At 43.3% G+C, this 27,634-nt stretch overlaps 4 long non-coding RNA genes across 4 annotated transcripts; 2 read left to right on the forward strand and 2 right to left on the reverse strand.

Annotated features, from left to right (window-relative positions):
• Positions 1-326: 326 nt before the first annotated feature.
• On the forward strand, positions 327-1,365 carry LOC113127539 (uncharacterized). Its single transcript, XR_003295446.2, has 2 exons — positions 327-641; positions 1,245-1,365. It is a non-coding gene; the product is annotated as an uncharacterized LOC113127539 (long non-coding RNA).
• Positions 1,366-7,578: 6,213 nt separating this feature from the next.
• On the reverse strand, positions 7,579-8,558 carry LOC113127533 (uncharacterized). Its single transcript, XR_003295439.1, has 3 exons — positions 8,502-8,558; positions 8,238-8,321; positions 7,579-7,620 (listed from the first exon to the last, which is right to left on the reverse strand). It is a non-coding gene; the product is annotated as an uncharacterized LOC113127533 (long non-coding RNA).
• Positions 8,559-15,285: 6,727 nt separating this feature from the next.
• Positions 15,286-16,053, reverse strand: LOC113127538 (uncharacterized). The gene is made up of 3 exons (XR_003295445.1): positions 16,010-16,053; positions 15,438-15,563; positions 15,286-15,325 (listed from the first exon to the last, which is right to left on the reverse strand). It is a non-coding gene; the product is annotated as an uncharacterized LOC113127538 (long non-coding RNA).
• Positions 16,054-22,308: 6,255 nt separating this feature from the next.
• On the forward strand, positions 22,309-23,826 carry LOC117152724 (uncharacterized). Its single transcript, XR_004463224.1, has 2 exons — positions 22,309-23,143; positions 23,285-23,826. It is a non-coding gene; the product is annotated as an uncharacterized LOC117152724 (long non-coding RNA).
• Positions 23,827-27,634: the final 3,808 nt, after the last annotated feature.

Genomic DNA, 27,634 nt, shown 5'->3' on the forward strand with positions numbered 1-27,634 from the left:
ATAGATAATAAGAATAATGTTGAATGAAGTTCACACCGCGGGTCAGTAGGCGGCGGTAAAGCAACTTTGGCGAAGCTGCAAGCTGCCATGAGGAAATGGGTGAGGAAGAGAGGATCCACTTCCTCCCATAAATCCCTTCGGAGAACGTCACTTCCTCTTTGACAGTCGGCGGAGCCAGACGGAAGAGCCGCAGCGACCCGCGTTTGGCTCAGTAACGGCGGAGATTCGGTGTCGGCGGCGGCTCGTCGTGTGGCGGAGACAGAGGAGACACACTCGGCTTTAGTTGGACGGTCGGACCGCGTAGATGGACGTGGCGGCGGAGGATGGCGGCTAGCTAACCGGCTAACCGGCTGGGCAGTTAGCAGACGGACGCCACGTGTGAGAGTCGCGGTCACGTCAGGGCGAGTTGTCCAACATGTATATGAAAGAAAACGACTCTCTGTACCTTTGTCGTTGTCACGACAATAACAAGAAAGGTCTAGAGAGGCCGGGGGGAAGACACGGGGTTCATAGTCAGGTGCAGTAATTGTTTTCGTGTTTTTCATGTTTTCATGAAGGTTCGGAGCACGGGGGACGGGGGGACACCCGGCGGCCAGATCCAGACGGAGTCGTCGACCTCCAGGAAAGGACGTCGCTGAGCGGTGAGTGTTAGAATAAAGGACAGCGTATATCGTAAGGTGTGGGTTTGTAGTTCTGAAAGTGTTTGTTCAGACAAACTAGTTTAGGTCAATGCATTGGAACATTTGAGTAGCACATACATGTTATACCTTTATCTGCAGTCATCTCCTAGCCTTAGTCATGTCAGTAGCCCAGTCAGTTAACTATGTCAGTGTTTGTTTCTTTCCAAATCATATGCAGTCAATGTATTTCAGTAGAGGTAAATGTGATAGATGAGCAAAGGTTTAGAAAAGTGTTAGGACTCAAGGGAAAGAACAGTGTAGGAGAGGGTGTGAATAGATGTGCTACTTGTGATGTTTGTTCTTTCTAATAAAGTGACATTTAAATCTGACTCTCTTGTCCTCATCTTTGTAACTAACTGTAGCATGAGTGGGAAAGAAGGGAGTTGTGGTGGTAGAGAACAGAAATGTGTCTTTCATTGTTTGTGAGCATCATGTGCCCCTCATTTATATCTGGCAACAAACAAAAACCTTAATTTGAAGAAACAGTAATTACATAAGCAGATGGGATAAGTGTAAATAGTCTTTATTGGTGGAACAAATGTTAACAGTTTGTTGTCCTTGCAGGATCCATTCAGAGGCCTTTTGGTTCCTGCTGCTGCCCCAGAGAGAAAAAAAAGGTATCCTGAATATGGAACATACTAAAGGAAAAGAACTTTAATAAAAACTGAAGTGTCTAAAAGAGAAAGAAGTCTTTTTTGTGTCTTTGTAAGAAGAAACGTTTGACTTAAGTTTAACATTGACTTAAAACTTTATTAACTTAAAATGCTTTTTGAAGTGTCACATTCAAGTCAAATCACTTCACAACAACACACAGACCTTTAAGTCCAAAAGTTGCAAAGTCATTTCACTTCAATGCACAAAGCTGCTTCATCCAAATCGAACTCATCTTTGCTCTGGACTGCAACACTGACAAAGTAGCAAACATCCAAGTGAAGTTACTTTGCAACCACAGGTACACTTCCTGCTCTTAGTGTTGCAAAGATGACTTCATCACAATGGCTGTTCCTTTGTCATCCAAAGCAAACGTTTTTAAGGCAAGCATGAAGAGTCCAGGAAACCTGAAATGAAAAAAAAAAAAAAAAGTTTAATTTTACTATGGGTTGGGGTTGATAAGAGAAATGTTTAATTCATCTTTGATATTGATAATCATCTCCACATGTAATAAAATACAAAACATGTTTCTAAATACTGCTCGTCTTGTACTCACTTTAATAAAAATTACCTTGCAAACAAGCAGTTTACAAGGTAGCCAACAGCTTCTCCAGGCCTCCTTATTTTACCTGAAAAACAAAAACAGTATTTCCAGGAGAGGAAGCCTCAGTTACAATCCTGAGACAAAGGAAACGGAGAAAAATAAACTAAACTGCTCCGTCGCACGTCTATGAAATTAAAAATAATTTATGAATTAAATTATTATCCTCCACAACAGCCCCGCCCGGAAGTCGGAAGTTCAGACTACATTCATTCCTTCCGCCCGTGACGACACATCCGGTGCCTTGTCACGTTCAAGACACAAACCCCGCCCTCCTCTACAGCAAAAAAGAAAAACCACGTTATTTCTGCTTCTCTCGTCTGTAAAACAAAGAAAGATCTCCGTTCACAACCGCCATTAAAAACATGCGGGGACTCCGGGTCTGCTGCGCGACTCCAACCCGCTTCAGCACCTGAAACAAACTCCGTTAACACCTGCTACAAACATTTAGCTCCGACGATAAACACACACTCTGCCTTCTCCGCCGACCTGTAGGAAACAAACACATTAAACAAAGAAACACTCCTCACAAACCGCCAGCCCCGGACTCCAAAACTGACGCTGTTTGCCGTCGTCCCGCAGTCACACCTGTAAACCAAAAACCAAACCAAACTTTCACGCCGGTCTCGTCCTCAGCGGAACGAACAGCCCGAACTCTGCAAACAAAACACAACAGGTCAGAAACAAGTTCAACTGAGCATCGACTCGTCAAACGATCGACCAGCTCACGCCGAACGTACTGAACCCGTCTGAACCTGGACCTTAAATGAAACCGGCCCGCCTTCCCGCAGACGCTTAAATAGACGCACAGCCACGTGATTGAGACGCCGTCCAATCGCACGCGAATCTTTCTGCGCATGCGCCGTAGGGATGTGTCGGTCGTTAACGAAACGGCTCTGAGAGTAGGCTGTTTGACGTGAAGGACGGGAGCCGGCTATGTCAATGACCAAACTAAGGCAGAACGTAGAGTCTGCAAGACTAAAATCTCACATAGATCTGGCTTGTAAATAGTGAAACGTTTGTTTTTGCACTTTCTCATTTATTTTTTTATCGCTCTGTAGAGTGTATAAATAAAGGTGGACTTATATAATCAACAGTTCATATAGTGCATGTTTTTTTATATTAGTGTTGGTAATAAATGAATTTAAGCACCAAAAAATCTGAAGAGCCACGGAAAGAGCCGTCTCTTTAGTGAGCTGAGCCAAAAGAGACGGAAATCACATGACTAATGCGTCGCACGTTTTCCACGTTACTGATTATCTCTCGGCCACGCCCCGGCTCCTGATTGGGGGCCGCTTTGTTTCTTTCTCTCTCTCTCTCTCTCTCTCTCTCTCTCTCTCTGTCGCTTTTCTCTTCAATCCGCATTTGATTGACATGTGTGGCGTCTCTGTCTGCGCTGAGCAGAGAGGGGAGGGGCGGAGTTACACAGCAAACACACGAACAGAAAACGCAGCAAAATCTGGACACATTTCAATTACATTGACCAAACTAAGGCAGAGCGTAGAGTCTGCAAGACTAAAATCTCATATAGATCTGGCTTCTAAATAGTTAAACGTTTGTTTTTGCACTTTCTAATTCATTTTTTATCGCTCTGTAGAGTGTATAAATAAAGGTGGATTTATATAATAAACTGTGCATTTTTTTTGCATTATTGTTGGTAATAAATGAATTTAAGCACCACAAAATCTGAAAAGCCACGGAAAGACCCGGCTCTTTTGGTGATCCGAGCCAAAAGAACCATTTCTCTAAAAACAGCCGGAAATCACATGACTAATGCGTCAAACGTTTTCCACATTACTGATTATCTCTCGGCCACGCCCCTTCAAGAGCCTCATTGCACCTGACCCTATGACCTTCATACGTCTATAGATGACGCCATCTCACTGAGGCTATAGTCACAGGTGTAGTCCTAAATAAACAGCACATCTACACTAAACCATTTCTTGGACTTTATTTCACATTAAACACCTCATTTTAGTCCTTTATACCAACTCTTCATTACTCATCGGATTTTTAGCACTTCTGATACTGATGCTTCAGTTTTACCACACTTTCAGTACATGACCCAAAAATGTTTATCATTCACGTTTCACTTTTCACCACAACTTCTCCACATATTACATTATTGTGTTATTTTCCTGACACATATTAAACTCCCATCCTCCTCATATATATGTATTGATTGTCACTAACTTTGTTTCTCTCTCGCTCTCTCTGTACCTTTTGCAGGTGTCTCTGGTCCTGGAGCTGTATATTGCTGATGTGCAGTTACTGGCCCCACCAACCTGCAGTGTCTATTTGTTGTTTATTGTTGTTGTTCTCTTCTCTCTCCTCTGTCCACTCACCCCAACCGGTCGAGGCAGATGGCCGCCCAGACTGAGCCCGGTTCTGCTGGAGGTTTCTGCTGTCGCCAAGTGCTTGCTCATAAGGGATTTGTTGGGTTTTTAGTTTTTGTAAAGTGCCTTGAGATGATTTGTATTGTGTAATGTGGTGACATCTGCTGGTCAGAGACTAGAGTCAGAAGCTAGAAACTTGCATGTGGTAGGTCAAGTCCTGTCCAAAGCTAAGCTGAATGAAGTACACTAACAGATCTTGGTCACATTAGCTTTGTTTGTTTGTTTGTTTGTGTGTTAGTCATACAGGCTTTTATTTCCTTAAGACAAGGTGGTTTGTTTCATCAGGTTTTGTAGTAACATTAACTAATACGGTGCTTCAACAGTAACATTCGGCAAAGATAAGAATGTTTAAGGTGAAGGAAGTCGGTCGTAGCACAGAAGAGGAATATTTCATTGAAATGACATATTCAATTCAATTCAGTTTTATTTGTATAGCACCAAATCACAATACAAATCATCTCAAGGCACTTTACAAAAACTAAAAACCCAACAAATCCCTTATGAGCAAGCACTTGGCGACAGCAGAAACCTCCAGCAGAACCGGGCTCAGTCTGGGCGGCCATCTGCCTCGACCGGTTGGGGTGAGTGGACAGAGGAGAGAGAAGAGAACAGCAACAATAAACAACAAATAGACACTGCAGGTTGGTGGGGCCAGTAACTGCACATCAGCAATATACAGCTCCAGGACCAGGGACACCTGCAGAAGGTACAGAGAGAGAGAGAGAGAGAGAGAGAGAGAGAGAGACAAAGCGGCTCCCAATCAGGAACCGGGGCGTGGCCGAGAGATAATCAGTAATGTGGAAAACGTGCGGCGCATTAGTCATGTGATTTCCGGCTGTTTTTAGAGAACTGGTTACTTTGGCTCAGCTCATCAAAAGAGCCGGGTCTTTCCGTGGCTCTTCAGATTTTTTGGTGCTTAAATTCATTTATTACCAACAATAATGCAAAAAAAATGCACAGTTTATTATATAAATCCACCTTTATTTATACACTCTACAGAGTGATAAAAAATGAATTAGAAAGTGCAAAAACAAACGTTTAACTATTTAGAAGCCAGATCTATATGAGATTTTAGTCTTGCAGACTCTACGCTCTGCCTTAGTTTGGTCAATGTAATTGAAATGTGTCCAGATTTTTCTGCGTTTTCTGTTCGTGTGTTTGCTGTGTGTGTAACTCCGCCCCTCCCCTCTCCGCTCAGCGCAGACAGAGACGCCACACATGTCAATCAAATGCGGATTGAAGAGAAAAGCGACAGAGAGAGAGAGAGAGAGAGAGAGAGAGAGAGAGAGAGAGAGAGACAAAGCGGCCCCCAATCAGGAGCCGGGGCGTGGCCGAGAGATAAACAGTAATGTGGAAAACGTGCGACGCATTAGTCATGTGATTTCCGTCTCTTTTGGCTCAGCTCACTAAAGAGACGGCTCTTTCCGTGGCTCTTCAGATTTTTTGGTGCTTAAATTCATTTATTACCAACACTAATATAAAAAAACATGCACTATATGAACTGTTGATTATATAAGTCCACCTTTATTTATACACTCTACAGAGCGATACAAAAATAAATGAGAAAGTGCAAAAACAAACGTTTAACTATTTACAAGCCAGATCTATGTGAGATTTTAGTCTTGCAGACTCTACGTTCTGCCTTAGTTTGGTCATTGACATTGCCGGCTCCCTTCGTTCACGTCAAACAGCCTACTCTCAGAGCCGTTTTGTTAACGACCGACACATCACTTCGGCGCATGCGTAGAAAGATTCGCGTGCGATTGGACGGCGTCTCAATCACGTGGCTGTGCGTCTATTTAAGCGTCTGCGGGAAGGCAGGCCGGTCTCATTTAAGGTCCAGGTTCAGACGGTTTCAGTACGTTCGGCGTGAACTGGTCGATCGTTTGACGAGTCGACGCTCAGTTGAACTTGTTTCTGACCTGTTGTGTTTTTTTTGCAGAGTTCGGGCTGTTCGTTCCGCTGAGGACGAGACCGGCGTGAAAGTTTGGTTTGGTTTTTGGTTTACAGGTGTGACTGCGGGACGACGACAAACAGCGTCAGTTTTGGAGTCCGGGGCTGGCGGTTTGTGAGGAGTGTTTATTTGTTTAATGTGTTTGTTTCCTACAGGTCGGCGGAGAAGGCAGAGTGTGTGCTTATCGTCGGAGCTAAATGTTTGTAGCAGGTGTTAACGGAGTTTGTTTCAGGTGCTGAAGCGGGTTGGAGTCGCGCAGCAGACCCGGAGTCCCCGCATGTTTTTAATGGCGGTTGTGGACGGAGATCTTTGTTTGTTTTACAGACAAGAGAAGCAGAAATAACGTGGTTTTTCTTTTTTGCTGTTGAGGAGGGCGGGGTTTGTGTCTTGAACGTGACAAGGCACCGGATGTGTCGTCACGGGCGGAAGGAATAAATGTAGTCTGAACTTCCGACTTCCGGGCGGGGCTGTTGTGGAGGATAATAATTTAATTCATAAATTATTTTTAATTTCATAGACGTGCGACGGAGCAGTTTAGTTTATTTTTCTCCGTTTCCTTTGTCTCAAGATTGTAGCTGAGGCTTCCTCTCCCGGAAATACTATTTTTGTTTTTCAGGTAAAATAACGAGGCCTGGAGAAGCTGTTGGCTACCTTGTAAACTGCTTGTTTGCAAGGTAATTTTTATTAAAGTGAGTACAAGACAAGCAGTATTTAGAAACATGTTTTGTATTTTATTACATGTGGAGATGATTATCAATATCAAAGATGAATTAAACATTTCTCTTATCAACCCCAACCCATAGTAACAAACTTTTTTTTTTTTTCATTTCAGGTTTCCTGGACTCTTCATGCTTGCCTTAAAAACGTTTGCTTTGGATGACAAAGGAACAGCCATTAAAGTGAAGTCATCTTTGCAACACAAAGAGCAGGAAGTTTACCTGTGGTTGCAAAGTGACTTGACTTGGATGTTTGTTACTTTGTCAGTGTTGCAGTCCAGAGCAAAGATGAGTTCGATTTGGATGAAGCAGCTTTGTGCATTGAAGTGAAATGACTTTGCAACTTTTGGACTTAAAGGTCTGTGTGTTGTTGTGAAGTGATTTGACTTGAATGTGACACTTCAAAAAGCACTTTCTAAGTTAATAAAGTTTTAAGTCAATGTTAAACTTAAGTCAAATGCTTAACTTCATTTTTCTTACACAAAGACACAAAAAAGACTTCTTCCACTTTTAGACACTTCAGTTTTTATTAGTTATTTTCCTTTAGTATGTTCCATATTCAGGATACCTTTTTTTTTCTCTCTGGGGCAGCAGCAGGAACCAAAAGGCCTCTGAATGGATCCTGCAAGGACAACAAACTGTTAACATTTGTTCCACCAATAAAGACTATTTACACTTATCCCATCTGCTTATGTAATTACTGCTTCTTCAAATTAAGGTTTTTGTTTGTTGTCAGATATAAATGAGGGGCACATGATGCTCACAAACAATGAAAGACACATTTCTGTTCTCTACCACCACAACTCCCTTCTTTCCCACTCACATTGCTGTCTCATGCTACAGTTAGTTACAATGATGAGGACAAGAGAGTCAGATTTTACATGTCACTTTATTAGAAAGAACAAACATCACAAGTAGCACATCTATTCACACCCTCTCCTACACTGTTCTTTCCCTTGAGTCTTAACACTTTTCTAAACCTTTGCTCATCTATCACATCTACCTCTACTGAATTACATTGACTGCATATGATTTGGAAAGAAACAACCACTGACATAGTTAACTGACTGGGCTACTGACATGACTAAGGCTAGGAGATGACTGCAGATAAAGGTATAACATGTATGTGCTACTCAAATGTTCCAATGCATTGACCTAAACTAGTTTGTCTGAACAAACACTTTCAGAACTACAAACCCACACCTTACGATATACGCTGTCCTTTATTCTAACACTCACCGCTCAGCGACGTCCTTTCCTGGAGGTCGACGACTCCGTCTGGATCTGGCCGCCGGGTGTCCCTCCGTCCCCCGTGCTCCGAACCTTCATCAAAACATGAAAAACACGAAAACAATTACTGCACCTGACTATGAACCCCGTGTCTTCCCCCCCGGCCTCTCTAGACCTTTCTTGTTATTGTCGTGACAACGACAAAGGTACAGAGAGTCGTTTTCTTTCATATACATGTTGGACAACTCGCCCTGACGTGACCGCGACTCTCACACGTGGCGTCCGTCTGCTAACTGCCCAGCCGGTTAGCCGGTTAGCTAGCCGCCATCCTCCGCCGCCACGTCCATCTACGCGGTCCGACCGTCCAACTAAAGCCGAGTGTGTCTCCTCTGTCTCCGCCACACGACGAGCCGCCGCCGACACCGAATCTCCGCCGTTACTGAGCCAAACGCGGGTCGCTGCGGCTCTTCCGTCTGGCTCCGCCGAATGTCAAAGAGGAAGTGACGTTCTCCGAAGGGATTTATGGGAGGAAGTGGATCCTCTCTTCCTCTTCCATTTCCTCATGGCAGCTTGCAGCCTCGCCAAAGTTGCTTTACCGCCGCCTACTGACCCGCGGTGTGAACTTCATTCCACATTATTCTTATTATCTATATTTAGATCCGATTTCTAATATTTATTATGACTCGCTGTGTTCACTCTTTGTCTAAAACACCTTCCATGTCACTGGCTGTCACTCCCCCCGTCTCTCCGTTTATCCGACTAACATACATTTCCAGACGCCATTCATACTGAAGATCCAATGGTCCCGTCCGTAGCCTGTTATTATCACATTCCGCTTTATGGGCCAAGATTGCGATTTGACTCCGGTTCACTAAGCTCTCTCTATGTACAAGAATTACGATGAAATGAAACTTTTTTTAAGGAAGGGCCTCTTCCTTTTTAAGGACACAAAGAAGTTCACGGTTTCCAAGCGTTGGCCGGTCAACAAGGGCGCCATCTGCTGGACAAATCAACTATGGCGACATCTGCTGGTCGACGTCTAAGATTACACGTCTATGCGATATTGGAACTTTCCAAACAACATTTAATGTCTATGGCAGAGACGATACCAAGACTTTGTTTGGCTGTCAAATCAAAGACCTCTGTTTGGATCAATTTGGACACTTTGAGAAGCTATAAATGATCTGGCAAAAAAACATTCATGGTTTAGTTATTGAAGTTATGATTTTAAAAAAGGACAAAAAATGCACCCAACGCTGATATCGTAAATATGACGTTTATTGTATATCATATATTCCTGTAGCTACACACAAACACAGTTACATAATTAGACAGAAATGGCACATTTCAAGGGAACAGTAACGCTTCTTCAAAAAAGCGTGAAAAACTCAACCCATATGCATAAGTCCACTTTACTATTGTAAAGACTACACACAAGATATGATTGTATCTTCACATAATGTTAAACACAGCTAATGATGACACATTGCTTCACCGGTGAAATGAGTTATAAGGAATAAGACAACATCACTAATACAAACTTTAATATAGTACTTAAATTCAAGTACAATAAACTTTAATTAATACTGATTGATTTGATTATCGATAATTAAATCTTATATTTTCTTATAAAAATCCATTCTTTGGATGACTAATCTCCAGACTGTTGTATATGATGTATACAATATACACTACATGTATATCATACAATAAACTTTGCATCTTCTTCTTAGATGTATATACTCTACTCTCACTATACATATGTTTAACTTCAATATATTAATCACTTGATAATGTCTGATCTTTATTTATGTCATCATTAACACCACTGATGACATAACATAACAGAAAAATAAACTATGTTATACATTAAGGTCATTGCCTGAGAATAGAATAACTAGAGAATCAATCTACCTGTCGCCTCATCAAACACGGGACTCATCCAGGTCCAGGTCAACAGGGGGGTGAGGAGGGGATTCTCTGTGCCGTCGTCCTCGCTGAACCGCAGCAGGGCGTCACAGCGTGGACGGAGTGCCGCCGTGTCCTCGTTCCCGGGGCTTTCTCTGATCCCGGATGGCCCCGGAGGAGGCGGAGGAAGAAGCGGGGTCGACGGCAGCGCTGGTGGTGGCGGAGGGCCCGGGGCGGGCGCAGTACCCAGCACCGGGAGCGGTGGAGGGAGGAGGTGGGGGATAAAGGGACAGGGGAGCAGGTTCGGGAAAGAGGCAGCGGGGAGCACGTCCCGGATGGGGGTGTTGGGGTGGAGGGCCTGGAGATGGAGGGTGGAGGGGAGAGGCTGCTGAGGACGCCCTCTGCTCTCTCTTCTCCTGTTCCTTGTTCAGTTTGTTTAATGAAAGCATATTGTCTGTAGTTATCCAACTAAAGATTTGCATTTTTTCATGAGTGCTTTTCGTCTCCATATTAACAGGTTTAAGATACTGGAAAATGCATCAAATTCAAGTGAGCGTACCCCTTATATTGTCTCCTACCTGCTTGTTTGCAGGGCCGTGGAGGTCGGCGCTGACCGTGGGAGTGGACGTGACCTCCGGCGTGGGAGACTTTGAAGGGGCCGCGACGCTGGCAGTCAGGGGCTTGCCTTTCCCCACGGACGCCTGCTGGGCTTGATTGTCTGTAAAGGTCACCGACCTCTTTTGGTCTCCGTGCGCTGTGGGCACACGTGCACGAGTGGTCAAAACAGAGATGACAGCGTCATCTCGCAACTCGTTAACACATCAGCACCACCAAACAGAATGGAGGCGGGGATGGGACAGGAGGGCTAGGCAAGGACTAGGAGGTCACAGTCCAATAAAGTTTCTTTTTTTCGAAACAGGGCATGAGACAGAACAGAGTGAGAAGAGTCAGTTTGAAGACAGGTGATACAACAAACAGCACAGGAACAAACACAGAGGTTGTGGAGGGGTGAAGCAGGTCAGTTCAAATCTGCACACAGACACTAAATATCAATTTTTATCAGTCCACCTTTGGCCTGTGCTCTCGATCTGAAGTGTGGGATAAGTGTAGCCTCATCCCTTTTTAAAATGTAAAACTAAATCGTTTCAGATTTTCACTGATCCTTACTGTCGCTAACTCTCAGACACATGTGAAGGTTGTTACCCAGTGGTTTGTTTTTGGGCTGGATGCTCCTGCGGGTTGTGGAAAATCTCGCTCCAGATCGACCTCATGGTTCATTCTTTGGAATCCACAGCAGGGGGCGTCGTATCTGCAGAGAACTCACAAGTAACAGCAACTAGGTATAGAGAATTGTTTCCACACTACCACGTTTACACAAACACAATTATTCCAAAGCCTTTGCACTTGCTCGATGACCATGATACATCTATAAATCCACCATATTATCCTCAATGCATGTATGCGTGTTTGTGCTTGTATAAAAGATGACGGACGATGATGGCGTCTCACCTGTCTGAGGCCACGCTTTCTTCCTAATGGAGGTTGTATCAGGAGGTTCTGCTGGCCCGGTTCACTCTGCACGCTGGCCACCCTGGTTCAATCACAGAGATGGACACAAACACAAAGATGCAGAAGTACGTAGCGGCGAAGGAACCACAAGGCCACCGCATCCCCAGCTCTGCCTATTGACGACATTTAACTTCAACATATACCCATACACAACACAAACACTCTGCTACAAGATGCCCGGTCGGGGCAGATTGCCATGATTCATACACCGAAAACACAACAGGGGACAGTAGGGGCTGGAGTAGCAACGCAGAGAAAAGAAACTTTTGTACTAATAACTGGAGGTGTCTAGTTTTTTAAATCCCCCCTTCATTCCTTTTGAAGGCTAGACTTAAAACCTTCCTCTTTGACAAAGCATATAGTTAGGGCTGGCTTCAGGCAACCCTGAACCATCCCTTAGTTAGTTATGCTGCTATAGGCCTAGACTGCCCGAGGACCATCGGTGCACTGAGCTCCCCTACCCTATTGTTGGGTTTTTAGTTTTAGTTTTTGTAAAGTGCCTTGAGATGATTTGTATTGTGATTTGGCGCTATACAAATAAAATTGAATTGAATTGAATTGAATTGAATTGTAGGATAGGGGTTAGACAGATTTGACATCCATTTCTCAATTTCATAAAACAGGACCAAAAAAAAAAAAAATACAACAAAAGTGTCATTATGGTTGCCAACCCAGTTCCCCCTTGTCCCTACAGATTGGTATCCACAGTAGGATGCCCAATTTGATTAGCGAGAAGCCTGAGAGACACGTAAACAGTATGAAACACTATGGGAGAGAGGCTGACTTTGGTGATGGCACATCAACTGTAAAGACTCACAGCTAACACAGAAGAAGAGACAGAGCTCCCTGGCCCTGGGGCTGAAGGGCCCTCTTTAGATTTTTAGGAAGGGGGCTGGTTAGATAGCACAGCAGATGAGCTGAGACCATGAGGGTCAGTGCTCAAAAGGAAGTGGGAGGGTGGGGGTTGGTGGGACAGAGACAATCACATTGGACCCACACAGAAAGAGATAGACAGGAAAGTGAGAGGGTGGGGGAGGTGTGATGGGCCAAGGCGATTTGGATGCGGATGAGTGATCGACGGCGAGGCGGCCTGAAATAATAGGCCGTCCCGAGGTGATGCCCCTCCCCCTGGCAAACAGATGCAAGAACGCACCGACGGGACACAGAGAGAGAGAGGGCCACTGTACCTAGAGAGGTTACCCTCCTGCAGAAGGCCCTGGGACTCATCTAGCACATTGGGTTCACTGTAAAAAGGGGGGCGAAGGGGGAGAACGGGAGTTTAGGGCGTGTCGTCGAGATGCGTCACCACGCTGAGCACCTTTCTTATGAGGGTAGGAAGCCATCCCTCTGATCTCAGCTAGCAAAATTGCAGCATATTTTTCACATCCCACTATTCTTACTGTCTATGTAAAAAACAAACAAACAAACAAAAAAACACTATAAATCAACAGAGAAATACACAGAAAAAAATGTCTGTGGCTGTGGGATACAGCTGCTTGATCCTTTTCAAAATATTAATTGTACATATTCCATAAACAAGTCAAGATCAGAATTGTACGTTAACACAAAAAAACTAATATTCTCGCACCACGATCAACACTTATAACTGTCAGGCTACATATCTTTGTATGATCGCATTTCATACTTTGTGTGAAACCTCTGGCTCCACTTCAGGCTCTGCCTGAACACCAGGTACAAAATCATCAACTATAGAACAAACAGATCCAGGCCATCATATCAAAACATTGTTTCATAAATTGTTTGTGAATTACTGAGGAAAACATTTGAAAAAGCGGTTTGACTAATATTACCTGTGACTCGGCAACATTGTGGCGCGGGGGGCCTCAGGGTGCGAGGCTGCTGAGCCGGTGGCGTGGCTGGAGAAACGGTGCTGTGATGTCACCCTTGGCAGGAAGGCCTCGTGCTCGCTCACCACACTGGGAATGCTCATAGAGTCATCTAGACACAGGAGGATCGAGGGCAGTGAGTTCTGTTCCAATAGAATATGGACCAAAAGAAACGGCAAATAAAACGGGGAAGGATACTGACTCTCTTCGTCGTCCTCGTCAGTGCGACTGAGCGTGTCCTGGGAGGGCTGTCGTGACGGTTGGCTGTCCTGCTCCCAAACTGTGCTGGTGCCTGTGTTGGAGCGTGACATCGTGGCCAAACTGAGGCGATATGCTGACGTAGAGGTGCCCACGGTGCTGACAGATGTTTTGCCCTGGTAAGCTGTTGGGTGGTGGTAGGTAAAATGGAAAATAAACACGAATTGTAATTCAGTATATTCAGTAAGTTTTTTATTTTTGGAGCAAATGTCTGACCAGAGCCGCTGTGCACAGCCTCCTTAAGGATCTTCAGTTCATTGTTGAACTCTGCAAACAGGGAGCTCTTGCAGAGAGGCCGTGGGATGAAGCGTCGCTCCAGCTGATCGGCGATGTGGTGACGGGAGTCGGCAGGCTGGGTCAACAACTGCAAAACGCATGACATTTCTGAGACCGGCCCGAGGATCGCTGCATTTATGGTGATGTTAGAACCTGTCGATTAACAGGTTCTAACGTCGATATTTGACTCCTTTACCTTGCTCTGTATGAATGGTCTCAGTAGGACAAAGATAGGGATGCGGGTTCGGACAATGAAGTCAACGAAGTCCCAGAAGGCCAGGCCGCCCACCTTCCGCAGAGCCATCTCTTTTACCTGCAGGCTCAAGCGGTACCACTGGTTCCCTAACGAGCGCTCGAAGCAAACCAGCACCACCTTCAGAGCTGGACAGGGAAGAAAGAAGGCAAGAGGATTAGAAGAGAAAGTGGTGGGAACAAGAAAAGCCATCAGCTGATGTCATTTCTCGTTCATACCCAGATATGCAGCCTGACTGGTGGACTCGGCTAAACCTTCTCTGTGCAGATCCTTCCCTGTGTCGCCGGGGGTGGAGCAGTGAGCTGGGGAAGCATCCAGCATGAAGTTATTGGTGCGAGAGGCGGAGATGATCCGAGGAGGCAAAAGGATATTGATGACTGTCTGCAGCAGCAGGAAGATCTCGGGCTGCTCCAGGTGGGGGCTGTCTGCAAAGAAAACACCACAGACGCCCAGGTACAGCCGATCTGCTATTGCTTTTTGGCCATTTCAATCACAGAGTGTCTCTATAAAGACCTACTGTGGGATCGACAATGTCATTTTATGGAGGAACAACCTGCACGGATCAAAGTCATTGATTTTACAACATAGTTTCATTATACGGTAGGTGAACGGACGTGTTTATACTAGATCGTCCCTCAGATTTCAAATCTGTTTACAAGGTAACCAGCAATAACAGTGCAGACCAGAAACAGAACACTTAAAAGACCGCATGCTGCCACTAGACCAGAAATAAACTTCATGTGAATAAATAAATCTTGACAAAATGCAAATATAAGTTAGATACGATGCATATTAGATACCATCCAAATTGATTTCATAAAAACTATTCATGAACTGCCTCAAATCAGAAAAAAGTCTGTACCTTTGCTTCCAGACCCCATTGTCAATACAAAGGGAATGAGCAGGTTGAGCAGCATCCCCTCACGCCTCTCCTGATTGGTGGAAGGTGAGATCACATGACTGAGAGGGAAATCATCCTTTAAGGCCTAGGATGGTGGAAAAGGAGGAAACAGAAGTTAGCCCTGATAGTGGGCGTATGGAACATATTATTTAGGAACACAGTTTTGATGAAGTCAGATGAGTATAATTGAAGTCTACCTGGATCTGCAGGGCCACCAGCCGCACCACTGCTGTGCTGAAGGGCAATGGAGGAGAAAGGTATGGGCTGAGGTGCAGCAGAGGTAAGCCGTCTGCCACACTGGACGGTCCAACCACACCCATCACCTGACAATGCACAAAAATAAAAGCTAAAAATCCAATCCAAACCTGATAAGTCTGTGTCCTCTTTTTTTCCTTACCAGGTTGACGCAGACGTTGATCAGTGATCGAAGATGTGGGAGGAAGGAGATGATTGGCTGTCGCTGCAGGGTCAGGCAGATCCCCTCGATCAGGCTGCTGGCTGCCTCCCACTAGAGATGGGAAATTCGATTCTTTTGACTGACTCGGATCTTTAACTCTCGAACAGTAAATTGAACCAATCATTTTGAGTCATTTCGTTCATTTTACAGCAGGTGGCGCTGTAGCCCTCTTGTGGGCGTTGTAAAAATGGCCGCGGTTCTCAAACACTACATACTGAAGACAACATGGTTTGCTTCAGCTGACATATTATAATACACAAAATGCCACAAGCAATTCAGACCATGTGAAAACCTAGGAAAGCAAATACACACCACAATAAAGTGACTCGTGTCCTGCATCCTCCCTGCCATTGTTGTTTAACAGCGCCACGGTGACTTGGTAGCTGTCACGTGACAAATGAACGAGGGACCGATGCGAGAACGAGTGTACAGCTCGCCACACAGCCTGAGCTGTGAACGATGAACGATTTGTGGCAGAGTATAACACAAAATCAACATGTTGATATAATTTTCGAAAGTATTTATTTACAATCACACTTTACATTATATACACAATAACACTACACACATCTACAAGAATCAAAGACCACTAATTAATTATGATCCCATGAATCAATAATGTGTGTCGGGTGTCAGGTGACAAATACATGAACGTCAGATATCAGACATCATTCATTTCCTTGTTTCTCAGTCCACAATGGCCTCAGAAATAAGGCTCCTGATTGGGAGCCGCTTTGATTCTCTCTCTCTCTCTCTCTCTCTCTCTCTCTCTCTGTCGCTTTTCTCTTCAATCCACATTTGATTGACATGTGTGGCGTCTCTGTCTGCGCTGAGCAGAGGGGGGGGCGGAGTTACACACACAGCACACAGCAAATACACGAACAGGAGGGAGGGACCAAAACACAAACGGACTGGAAATGTAAAAAAAAGTTGAGAAAATGAGTGACAACAGAAAACGCAGCAAAATCTGGACACATTTCAATTACATTGACCAAACTAAGGCAGAACGTAGAGTCTGCAAGACTAAAATCTCACATAGATCTGGCTTGTAAATAGTTGAACGTTTGTTTTTGCACTTTCTAATTCATTTTTTTATCGCTCTGTAGAGTGTATAAATAAAGGTGGACTTATATAATCAACAGTTCATATAGTGCATGTTTTTTACATTAGTTGCACATAGTTTTACATTATTGTTGGTAACAAATTAATTTAAGCACCAAAAAATCTGAAGAGCCACCGAAAAACGCTCTTTTCAGCGAGCCTAGTCAAAAAAGCCGGAATTCCCATCACTAACTTCCACATTACTGATTAGCTCTCGGCCACGCCCCGGTTCCTGATTGGGAGCCGCTTTCTCTCTCTCTCTCTCTCTCTCTTTCTCTTACTCTCTCTCTCTCTCTCTCTGTACCTTCTGCAGGTGTCCCTGATGATTTGTATTGTGATTTGGTGCTATACAAATAAAATTGAATTGAATTGAATATGTCATTTCAATGAAATATTCCTCTTCTGTGCTACGACCGACTTCCTTCACCTTACACATTCTCACCTTTGCCGATGTTACTGTTGAAGCACCGTATTAGTTAATGTTACTACAAAACCTGATGAAACAAACCACCTTGTCTTAAGGAAATAAAAGCCTGTATGACTAACACACAAACAAACAAACAAACAAAGCTAATGTGACCAAGATCTGTTAGTGTACTTCATTCAGCTTAGCTTTGGACAGGACTTGACCTACCACATGCAAGTTTCTAGCCCCTGACTCTAGTCTCTGACCAGCAGATGTCACCACATTACACAATACAAATCATCTCAAGGCACTTTACAAAAACTAAAAACCCAACAAATCCCTTATGAGCAAGCACTTGGCGACAGCAGAAACCTCCAGCAGAACCGGGCTCAGTCTGGGCGGCCATCTGCCTCGAACGGTTGGGGTGAGTGGACAGAGGAGAGAGAAGAGAACAACAACAATAAACAACAAATAGACACTGCAGGTTGGTGGGGCCAGTAACTGCACATCAGCAATATACAGCTCCAGGACCAGGGACACCTGCAGAAGGTACAGAGAGAGAGAGAGAGAGAGAGAGAGAGAGAGAACGAGAGAGTGAGAGAGAGAGAGAGAGAGAGAGAGAGAGAGAAAGAGAGACAAACAAAGCGGCTCCCAATCAGGAGCCGGGGCGTGGCCGAGAGATAATCAGTAATGTGGAAGTTAGTGATGGGAATTCCGGCTTTTTTGACTAGGCTCGCTGAAAAGAGCGTTTTTCGGTGGCTCTTCAGATTTTTTGGTGCTTAAATTCATTTATTACCAACAATAATGTTAAAAACTGCACTGCTGATTATATAAGTCCACCTTTATTTATACACTCTACAGAGCGATAAAAAAATAAATGAGAAAGTGCAAAATCAAACGTTTCACTATTTAGAAGCCAGATCTATGTGAGATTTTAGTCTTGCAGACTCTACGTTCTGCCTTAGTTTGGTCAATGTAATTGAAATGTGTCCAGATTTTGCTGCGTTTTCTGTTGTCACTCATTTTCTCAACTTTTTTTTACCTTTCCAGTCCGTTTGTGTTTTGGTCCCTCCCTCCTGTTCGTGTGTTTGCTGTGTGTGTAACTCCGCCCCGCCCCCCCCTCTCTTCTTTGAAGAGAAACGCGACAGAGAAAGAGAGAGAGACAGAGAGATTAGACAGAGAGAGAGAGAGAGAGAATGCATTGCACACTCCTGCATCCTGACGGGAAACATCACGACCTGGTTGCAATTGAAGGAAAGATGAATGCGGCCAAGTACAGAGATATCCTGGAAGAAAACCTCTTCCAGAGTGCTCAGGACCTCAGACTGGGCCGAAGGTTCACCTTTCAACAGGACAATGACCCTAAGCACACAGCTAAAATAACAAAGGAGTGGCTTCGGAACAACTCTGTGACCGTTCTTGACTGGCCCAGCCAAAGCCCTGACCTAAACCCAATTGAGCTTCTCTGGAGAGACCTGAAAATGGCTGTCCACCAACGTTCACCATCCAACCTGACAGAACTGGAGAGGATCTGCAAGGAAGAATAGCAGAGGATCCCCAAATCCAGGTGTGAAAAACTTGTTGCATCATTCCCAAGAAGACTCATGGCTGTACTAGCTCAAAAGGGTGCTTCTACTCAATACTGAGCACAGGGTCTGAATACTTATGACCATGTGATATTTCAGTTTTTCTTTTTTAATAAATTTGCAAAAAATTCTACATTTCTGTTTTTTTCTGTCAAGATGGGGTGCTGAGTGTACATTAATGAGAAATAAAATGAACTTTTTTGATTTTGACAAATGGCTGCAATGACACAAAGAGTGAAAAATGTGAAGGGGTCTGAATACTTTCTGTACCCACTGTATATGTATATCTATATGTACATCTCTATGTAGCCATATAGATGTATATACACACATACATATACATACATACATTTTTATGTACATATAAATATTATATATTTATATACTAGCTTATTGCCCAGTATACAGAACATAAATATATGTATGTTCGATTTATAGTATATACATTGACTACTCAGGACTCAAACCCCTGATCCACAATCTCTTGCACCAAAGGCAGCGGCACAAAACACTGAGCTATCCAGCCACTCTGTATGTGCATATATGGATGAGTGTGTGTGTCTTTTCATGTAGCACAAACGTTACGAAATAATTTCAGATTGACTCATCAGACTGCTTCAGATGAAGAACAGCATCAAACAGGATATTTTATTGTGGCTATAGTAAGATATATTATTGTGGATTGTAAGATTCCTGCGTTAAAGATTAAAGAAAAAAATGATTCAACATATATCCAAAAAAATTATCTACATTTATCTTCTGCTTCTTATCTTAAAATATACATTATACATTGGATACTATAGTGGTATGTCTACATAGCATTTATAGGTGGCTGGATAGCTCAGTGCTTCGTGCCACTGCCTTTGGTGCAAGAGATTGTGGAACAGGGGTTCGAGTCCTGACTGGTCAATGAAAAGATACAAAACAAATGCTATGGCAAGGGGGAGCCAGGATACCTGGTTGGGAGTGGGAGTAATGCCCCCTTTACATATGTTATAGAAAATTTATTTACACTATTACTTATATATTCCTGTAACATAACATATTATACATACAAAAGTATGTAAGACTTTCTGTATGCATATAAAATTATATGCACATCTAATCATCTCCAATTAGAGCCAGGGGAGTAATGTCATCCCCTCTACCCAAGATTAGGTAACAAGTCTTGTTCATGCTCTCTCAATTCTGTTTCTCTTCTTTTGTTGGGGGCATGCCTTCATCTTCTTTAGTCTTCTGGTCTTCATCTTCATCACACTTCAGTAGCCATCTTCAGTTTAAGTTTAAATTTAGGAGACTTGTTACCTAATCTTGGGTGGGGGGGACATTACTCCCCCACCAACCGGGCGTCCTGGCTCCCCCTTGCCGTAGCATTTGTTTTGTGTTTTTTCATTGACCAGTCAGGACTTGAACCCCTGATCCACAATCTGTTGCACCAAAGGCAGTGGCACAAAGCACTGAGCTATCCAGCCACTTATACATTCTCTATAGACATACGACTATAGTATCCAATATATAAAGTATATTTTATATATTATATATTTGTGCAAGAGATTATGGATCAGGGGTTTGAGTCCTGAGTGGTCAATGTATATGTCATATATCGAACATACGTGTATATATATATATATATTCTGTATACTGGGCAATAAGCTAGTATATAAATATATAATATTTATATATACATATAAATGTATGTATGTATATGTATGTGTGTATATACATCTATATGGCTACATAGAGATGTACATATAGATATACATATACAGTGGGTACGGAAAGTATTCAGACCCCTTCACATTTTTCACTCTTTGTGTCATTGCAGCCATTTGTCAAAATCAAAAAAGTTCATTTTATTTCTCATTAATGTACACTCAGCACCCCATCTTGACAGAAAAAAACAGAAATGTAGAATTTTTTGCAAATTTATTAAAAAAGAAAAACTGAAATATCACATGGTCATAAGTATTCAGACCCTGTGCTCAGTATTGAGTAGAAGCACCCTTTTGAGCTAGTACAGCCATGAGTCTTCTTGGGAATGATGCAACAAGTTTTTCACACCTGGATTTGGGGATCCTCTGCTATTCTTCCTTGCAGATCCTCTCCAGTTCTGTCAGGTTGGATGGTGAACGTTGGTGGACAGCCATTTTCAGGTCTCTCCAGAGAAGCTCAATTGGGTTTAGGTCAGGGCTTTGGCTGGGCCAGTCAAGAACGGTCACAGAGTTGTTCCGAAGCCACTCCTTTGTTATTTTAGCTGTGTGCTTAGGGTCATTGTCCTGTTGAAAGGTGAACCTTCGGCCCAGTCTGAGGTCCTGAGCACTCTGGAAGAGGTTTTCTTCCAGGATATCTCTGTACTTGGCCGCATTCATCTTTCCTTCAATTGCAACCAGGTCGTGATGTTTCCCGTCAGGATGCAGGAGTGTGCAATGCATTCTCTCTCTCTCTCTCGCTCTCTCTGTACCTTCTGCAGGTGTCCCTGGTCCTGGAGCTGTATATTGCTGATGTGCAGTTACTGGCCCCACCAACCTGCAGTGTCTATTTGTTGTTTATTGTTGCTGTTCTCTTCTCTCTCCTCTGTCCACTCACCCCAACCGTCGAGGCAGATGGCCGCCCAGACTGAGCCCGGTTCTGCTGGAGGTTTCTGCTGTCGCCAAGTGCTTGCTCATAAGGGATTTGTTGGGTTTTTAGTTTTTGTAAAGTGCCCTGAAATGACATATTCAATTCAATTCAGTTTTATTTGTATAGCACCAAATCACAATACAAATCATCTCAAGGCACTTTACAAAAACTAAAAACCCAACAAATCCCTTATGAGCAAGCACTTGGCGACAGCAGAAACCTCCAGCAGAACCGGGCTCAGTCTGGGCGGCCATCTGCCTCGACGGTTGGGGTGAGTGGACAGAGGAGAGAGAAGAGAACAGCAACAATAAATAACAAATAGACACTGCAGAGAGAGAAAGAGAGAAACAAAGCGGCTCCCAATCAGGAACCGGGGCGTGGCCGAGAGATAATCAGTAATGTGGAAAACGTGCGACGCATTAGTCATGTGATTTCCGTCTCTTTTGGCTCAGCTCACTAAAGAGACGGCTCTTTCCGTGGCTCTTCAGATTTTTTGGTGCTTAAATTCATTTATTACCAACACTAATATAAAAAAACATGCACTATATGAACTGTTGATTATATAAGTCCACCTTTATTTATACACTCTACAGAGCGATACAAAAATAAATGAGAAAGTGCAAAAACAAACGTTTCACTATTTACAAGCCAGATCTATGTGAGATTTTAGTCTTGCAGACTCTACGTTCTGCCTTAGTTTGGCCATTGACATAGCCGGCTCCCGTCCTTCACGTCAAACAGCCTACTCTCAGAGCCGTTTCGTTCACGACCGACAAATCACTTCGGCGCATGCGTAGAAAGGATTCGCGTGCGATTGGACGGCGTCTCAATCACGTGGCTGTGCGTCTATTTAAGCGTCTGCGGGAAGGCGGGCCGGTTTCATTTAAGGTCCAGGTTCAGACGGGGTCAGGACGTTCGGCGTGAGCTGGTCGATCGTTTGACGAGTCGACGCTCAGTTGAACTTGTTCCTGACCTGTTGTGTTTTGTTTGCAGAGTTCGGGCTGTTCGTTCCGCTGAGGACGAGACCGGCGTGAAAGTTTGGTTTGGTTTTTGGTTTACAGGTGTGACTGCGGGACGACGGCAAACAGCGTCAGTTTTGGAGTCCGGGGCTGGCGGTTTGTGAGGAGTGTTTCTTTGTTTAATGTGTTTGTTTCCTACAGGTCGGCGGAGAAGGCAGAGTGTGTGTTTATCGTCGGAGCTAAATGTTTGTAGCAGGTGTTAACGGAGTTTGTTTCAGGTGCTGAAGCGGGTTGGAGTCGCGCAGCAGACCCGGAGTCCCCGCATGTTTTTAATGGCGGTTGTGGACGGAGATCTTTGTTTGTTTTACAGACGAGAGAAGCAGAAATAACGTGGTTTTCCCTTTTTGTTGTAGAGGAGGGCGGGGTTTGTGTCTTGAACGTGACAAGGCACCGGATGTGTCCGTCACGGGCGGAAGGAATAAATGTAGTCTGTACTTCCGACAGCGGGGCTGTTGTGGAGTCGTCAGCAGTCTCACGAACTGTGCAGGTGTTTTGTTTGGAGCAGCTTAATAAAGCTAATTTAATAATTAATTGTTTCTAATTTCAGAGACGTGCAGTTGAGTTTTTTTCCCTCCCCGTTTCCTTTGTCTCAGGATTGTAGCTGAGGCTTCCTCTTCCGGAAATAATATTTTTGTTTTTCAGGTAAAATAACGAGGCCTGGAGGAGCTGTTGGCTACCTTGTAAACTGCTTGTTTGCAAAGTAACTTTTATTAAAGTGAGTACATGACGAGCAGTGTTTAGAAACATGTTTTGTATTTTATTACATGTGGAGATAATTGTCAATATCACAGATAAAGTAAACATTTCACCCTCTTATCAACACCAATCCAGTAAAATTAAACTTTTTTCATTTCAGGTTTCCTGGACTCTTCATGCTTGCCTTACAAAAATAAGTGTTTGCTTTGGATGACAAAGGAACAGCCATTGAAGTGAAGTCATTTTTGTGACACAAAGAGCAGGAAGTGTACCTGTGGTTGCAAAGTGACTTGACTTGGATGTTTGCTACTTTGTCAGCGTTGCAGTCCAGAGCAAAGATGAGTTTGATTTGGATGAAGCAGCTTTGTGCATTGAAGTGAAATGACTTTGCAACTTTTGGACTTAAAGGTCTGTGTGTTGTTGTGAAGTGATTTGACTTGAATGTGACACTTCAAAAAGCAGTATTTTAGCACTTTTTCACCTAAAAAAGTAGTGCTTTTAAGTTTAACTTTAGAGTAACATTTAATTTTTTTTAAATTGTCTGAACAAACAAACATCTTCCACTTTTAGACACTTCAGTTTTTATTGAAGTTCTTTTCCTTTTTTCAATGTTCCATGGGCAGGAACCAAAAGGCCTGTGAATGGATCCTGCAATGTCAAACTGTTAACATTTGTTCCACCAATAAAGATGATTTACACTTATCTCATCTGTTTATCTAATTACTGCTTCTTCAAATTAAGGTTTTTGTTTGCCTGATAAATGAGGGGCACATGATGCTCACAAACAATGAGAAACACAAACACACATTTGTGTTCTCTACCAACACAACCCCCTTCTTTCCCACATAATTAGAAAGTTAACCCTTTACTACCCACATTGCTGTCTCATGCTACAGTTAGTTACAATGACAAGGACAAAAGAGTCAGATTTTACATGTCAGTTTATTAGAAAGAACAAACATCACAAATAGCACATCTATTCACACCCTCTCCTACACTGTTCTTTCCCTTGAGTCTTAACACTTTCTAAACCTTTGCTCATCTACCTCTACTGAAATACATTGACTGCATATGATTTGGAAAGAAACAAACACTGACATAGTTAACTGACTGGGCTACTGACATGACTAAGGCTAGGAGATGACTGCAGATAAAGGTATAACATGTATGTGCTACTCAAATGTTCCAATGCATTGACCTAAACTAGTTTGTCTGAACAAACACTTTCAGAACTACAAACCCACACCTTACGATATACGCTGTCCTTTATTCTAACACTCACCGCTCAGCGACGTCCTTTCCTGGAGGTCGACGACTCCGTCTGGATCTGGCCGCCGGGTGTCCCCCCGTCCCCCGTGCTCCGAACCTTCATCAAAACATGAAAAACACGAAAACAATTACTGCACCTGACTATGAACCCCGTGTCTTCCCCCCCGGCCTCTCTAGACCTTTCTTGTTATGGTCGTGACAACGACAAAGGTACAGAGAGTCGTTTTCTTTCATATACATGTTGGACAACTCGCCCTGACGTGACCGCGACTCTCACACGTGGCGTCCGTCTGCTAACTGCCCAGCCGGTTAGCCGGTTAGCTAGCCGCCATCCTCCGCCGCCACGTCCATCTACGCGGTCCGACCGTCCAACTAAAGCCGAGTGTGTCTCCTCTGTCTCCGCGGGTCGCTGCGGCTCTTCCGTCTGGCTCCGCCGACTGTCAAAGAGGAAGTGACGTTCTCCGAAGGGATTTATGGGAGGAAGTGGATCCTCTCTTCCTCTTCCATTTCCTCATGGCAGCTTGCAGCCTCGCCAAAGTTGCTTTACCGCCGCCTACTGACCCGCGGTGTGAACTTCATTCCACATCATTCTTATTATCGATATTTAGATCCGATTTCTAATATTTATTATGACTCGCTGTGTTCACTCTTTGTCTAAAACACCTTCCATGTCACTGGCTGTCACTCCCTCCGTCTCTCCTTTTATCCAACTAACACTTTCCTTTCTGATACCCGACAACATCAAACCGTTGTCTCATTTCTACACCATATTGAAGGCGGCATAGCACAACTTGTTAAAACCTTTTGCTTTCATGTTTCAATATAAACACAGCCATGTTTTCCACCTCTACCTATACCCAATACTGTAGAAAAGAATGTATTATATTTGATACATCTCAAGTCTTTATAAGTGAATTCGCCTAAAACCAGCTGCCCCCCGCGCCCAAATACACTTTGATTTTACCTGAAGTGTACTGAAGCCTGAGATGGTGGGTGCAGTCATGTCAGTGAAAGTAAATTATTTCGATTTATTCTTTATTCAAGTTCTTATTTATTCAACTACTAAATTATAATGAGTTGATATTCTCTTCTCGTAAAGACAAAATCATCCATCTATCCATCCATCCCCATCCATATGCCGAGATCATGAATAAATGGTTGGAGCTGTTCAGTGGATCCCTTGTTTAAATGTTCACACCACCTCAGATATCCAGTGAATCAGCTACACGAAGTACAATATTATTCACAATAAACACTTTTGATCTGTATGCATTCTCTTTAATGATTTGTACAACTGTGCATTTGCCCATCTATTTACACAACATAGTTCTTTCAATATAGTTAAGAACAGAAACATTCAAATTAGCTGTTGAGTGTTGTATTGTATAAAATACAGTGGCAAACATTTAAAAAAATGCATAAAAACAACTGCAAACAGCACTAGATTTAAAAAGTGACATTATATCCAGTACAGCAAGTTTTCTAACCTCTGTGCAAAAGTTTGCAAATCCTATGAAAGTTTAGTAGTCGAGTTAGGCTTTAGCAACTTTTGTTCTACATGTGTGCTTGAGAGAGAAAACACCCTGCGCTCTGATGGAAACATTTGTGTTACTGTCCTGGTGTCTCTTTCTCCTCGTACTCTGATGTTATTTCCCAGGTGACTCCTCACTCTATTTGAACCGTTTCGTCACTTCTGTGTGTTACCCCCAGGGTTTTTGAAGTGAGGAGGCCTCCGGTGAAAGAGTCAGGGGACAAAATGAAGGCCAGGCTTGTTTCCTTAGGGTGGGAGTCAGCGTGCTCGTTTCAAGGTGCCATTGAAAGGGAAAAAGTAGAACCTCTGCAGGAATGATTCCAACAGCATTCAGTCAGTGTGACACGCAGCTTTAGGAGCTGCCTGTTACTGAGGTCTTGCTTGCTACATTGAGAAGCTCTGCATTGCATTCATCACCTTCCCATCATCCCATTATCACTCTGCACCCTTCTAGCACATTGGGGTGGGCGTGGGCTTTAAAACAAATCAGGTACATAGAAAAATAATGGCAAAAGAAATACTTTATTTTAGAAAAATAGGTTGAAGCTTTATTTCTAAATCTCTGTGGATGAGTTATGTGGCATTTCTTGCCAATCTACACATGTCACACAGTTGATTGAGACCTTTTATAATTTAGTCAAGTGCTGTCTCCATGCAATACATGAGCTCATTGGAATCAGTGTAGTTAGAAAACTAAAATGACTAATTTTTGTCATGCAGTTCATCCTAAAAAGGTTCAGTACATTTACATGTGTGATATTGGCGAAGCAGGTTGTTGTTGCATTGTAAAGGCTAGAGCAGGCTAATAAAGCTAAGGCTGTTGAAGGCTGAGCTGTGTCCTCGGTTCGACACGTGAAGTTTTTTTTTCCTTTTTAGTTTTTCTGATGATGCTGTCAGTGATGAGCCTTTATTTAGGTAGGACTACGTCATTTGTAGATTAGATAATGGAAGACCTAAACCATGCAACCAAACAGTATAATGTGGCTATTAGGAGATCTTTCCTGTCAAGCAGTGTTACACTTACAGTCAAAGTTTACATACCTGTAGAGGACATTTATATGAAGGCAAGGTAAAGAAATGGGCTCGAAATAAAGAAAAATGGTTTCTTATAAAACAGCTGAGGTAGCAACAGAGGATCATAATGTCGACTGTCAGTGTAAGGATGTTGTCAGTGGGAAAGCAGGAGTGACAGATCTGAACAGCAAAGAGCAGATAATCACACAGAGAAGGATCAAAGCGGTAGGGGCCGTTTTGCTCCCATTTGCATGAACAGAAAGGGGACAGAATAATACAGAGACGGAGGATTCCCTCAGCTCTTCAGGACAAAATATACCCATCATCCAGAAAGGCAGTCAAATGTCAGCTGTGCGTATGTGTATTCACATGCACAAAAATATTGTACAAAGCAGAAGAAGGTAGCATTACAACCTGCACACTGCCTTGAATAAATGTCCTGTAGGTTTTGACTGCAACTGTAAATCTCCTGATATCCTGCAGGGGGTTATACACTACGGTCATAATATGTAGCTTTGTGTTTCTCCCATCTACTAAATCCATAACTGTAAGTATTCACTTTGTGACTTCACTATTGAAATGTTTGCGTGTGAATGTTGACTTGTTCAATTCACTTAGAGATCTTAACATTAGCTTTTATATTTGCAGGCAAATTCATTCACAACTTTAAGTGCAGTTCAGAATTGCTCATTTTCT

The sequence above is a fragment of the Mastacembelus armatus genome, chromosome 2 (genome assembly GCF_900324485.2).
Source record: "Mastacembelus armatus chromosome 2, fMasArm1.2, whole genome shotgun sequence".
Classification (NCBI taxonomy): Eukaryota; Metazoa; Chordata; class Actinopteri; order Synbranchiformes; family Mastacembelidae; genus Mastacembelus; species Mastacembelus armatus.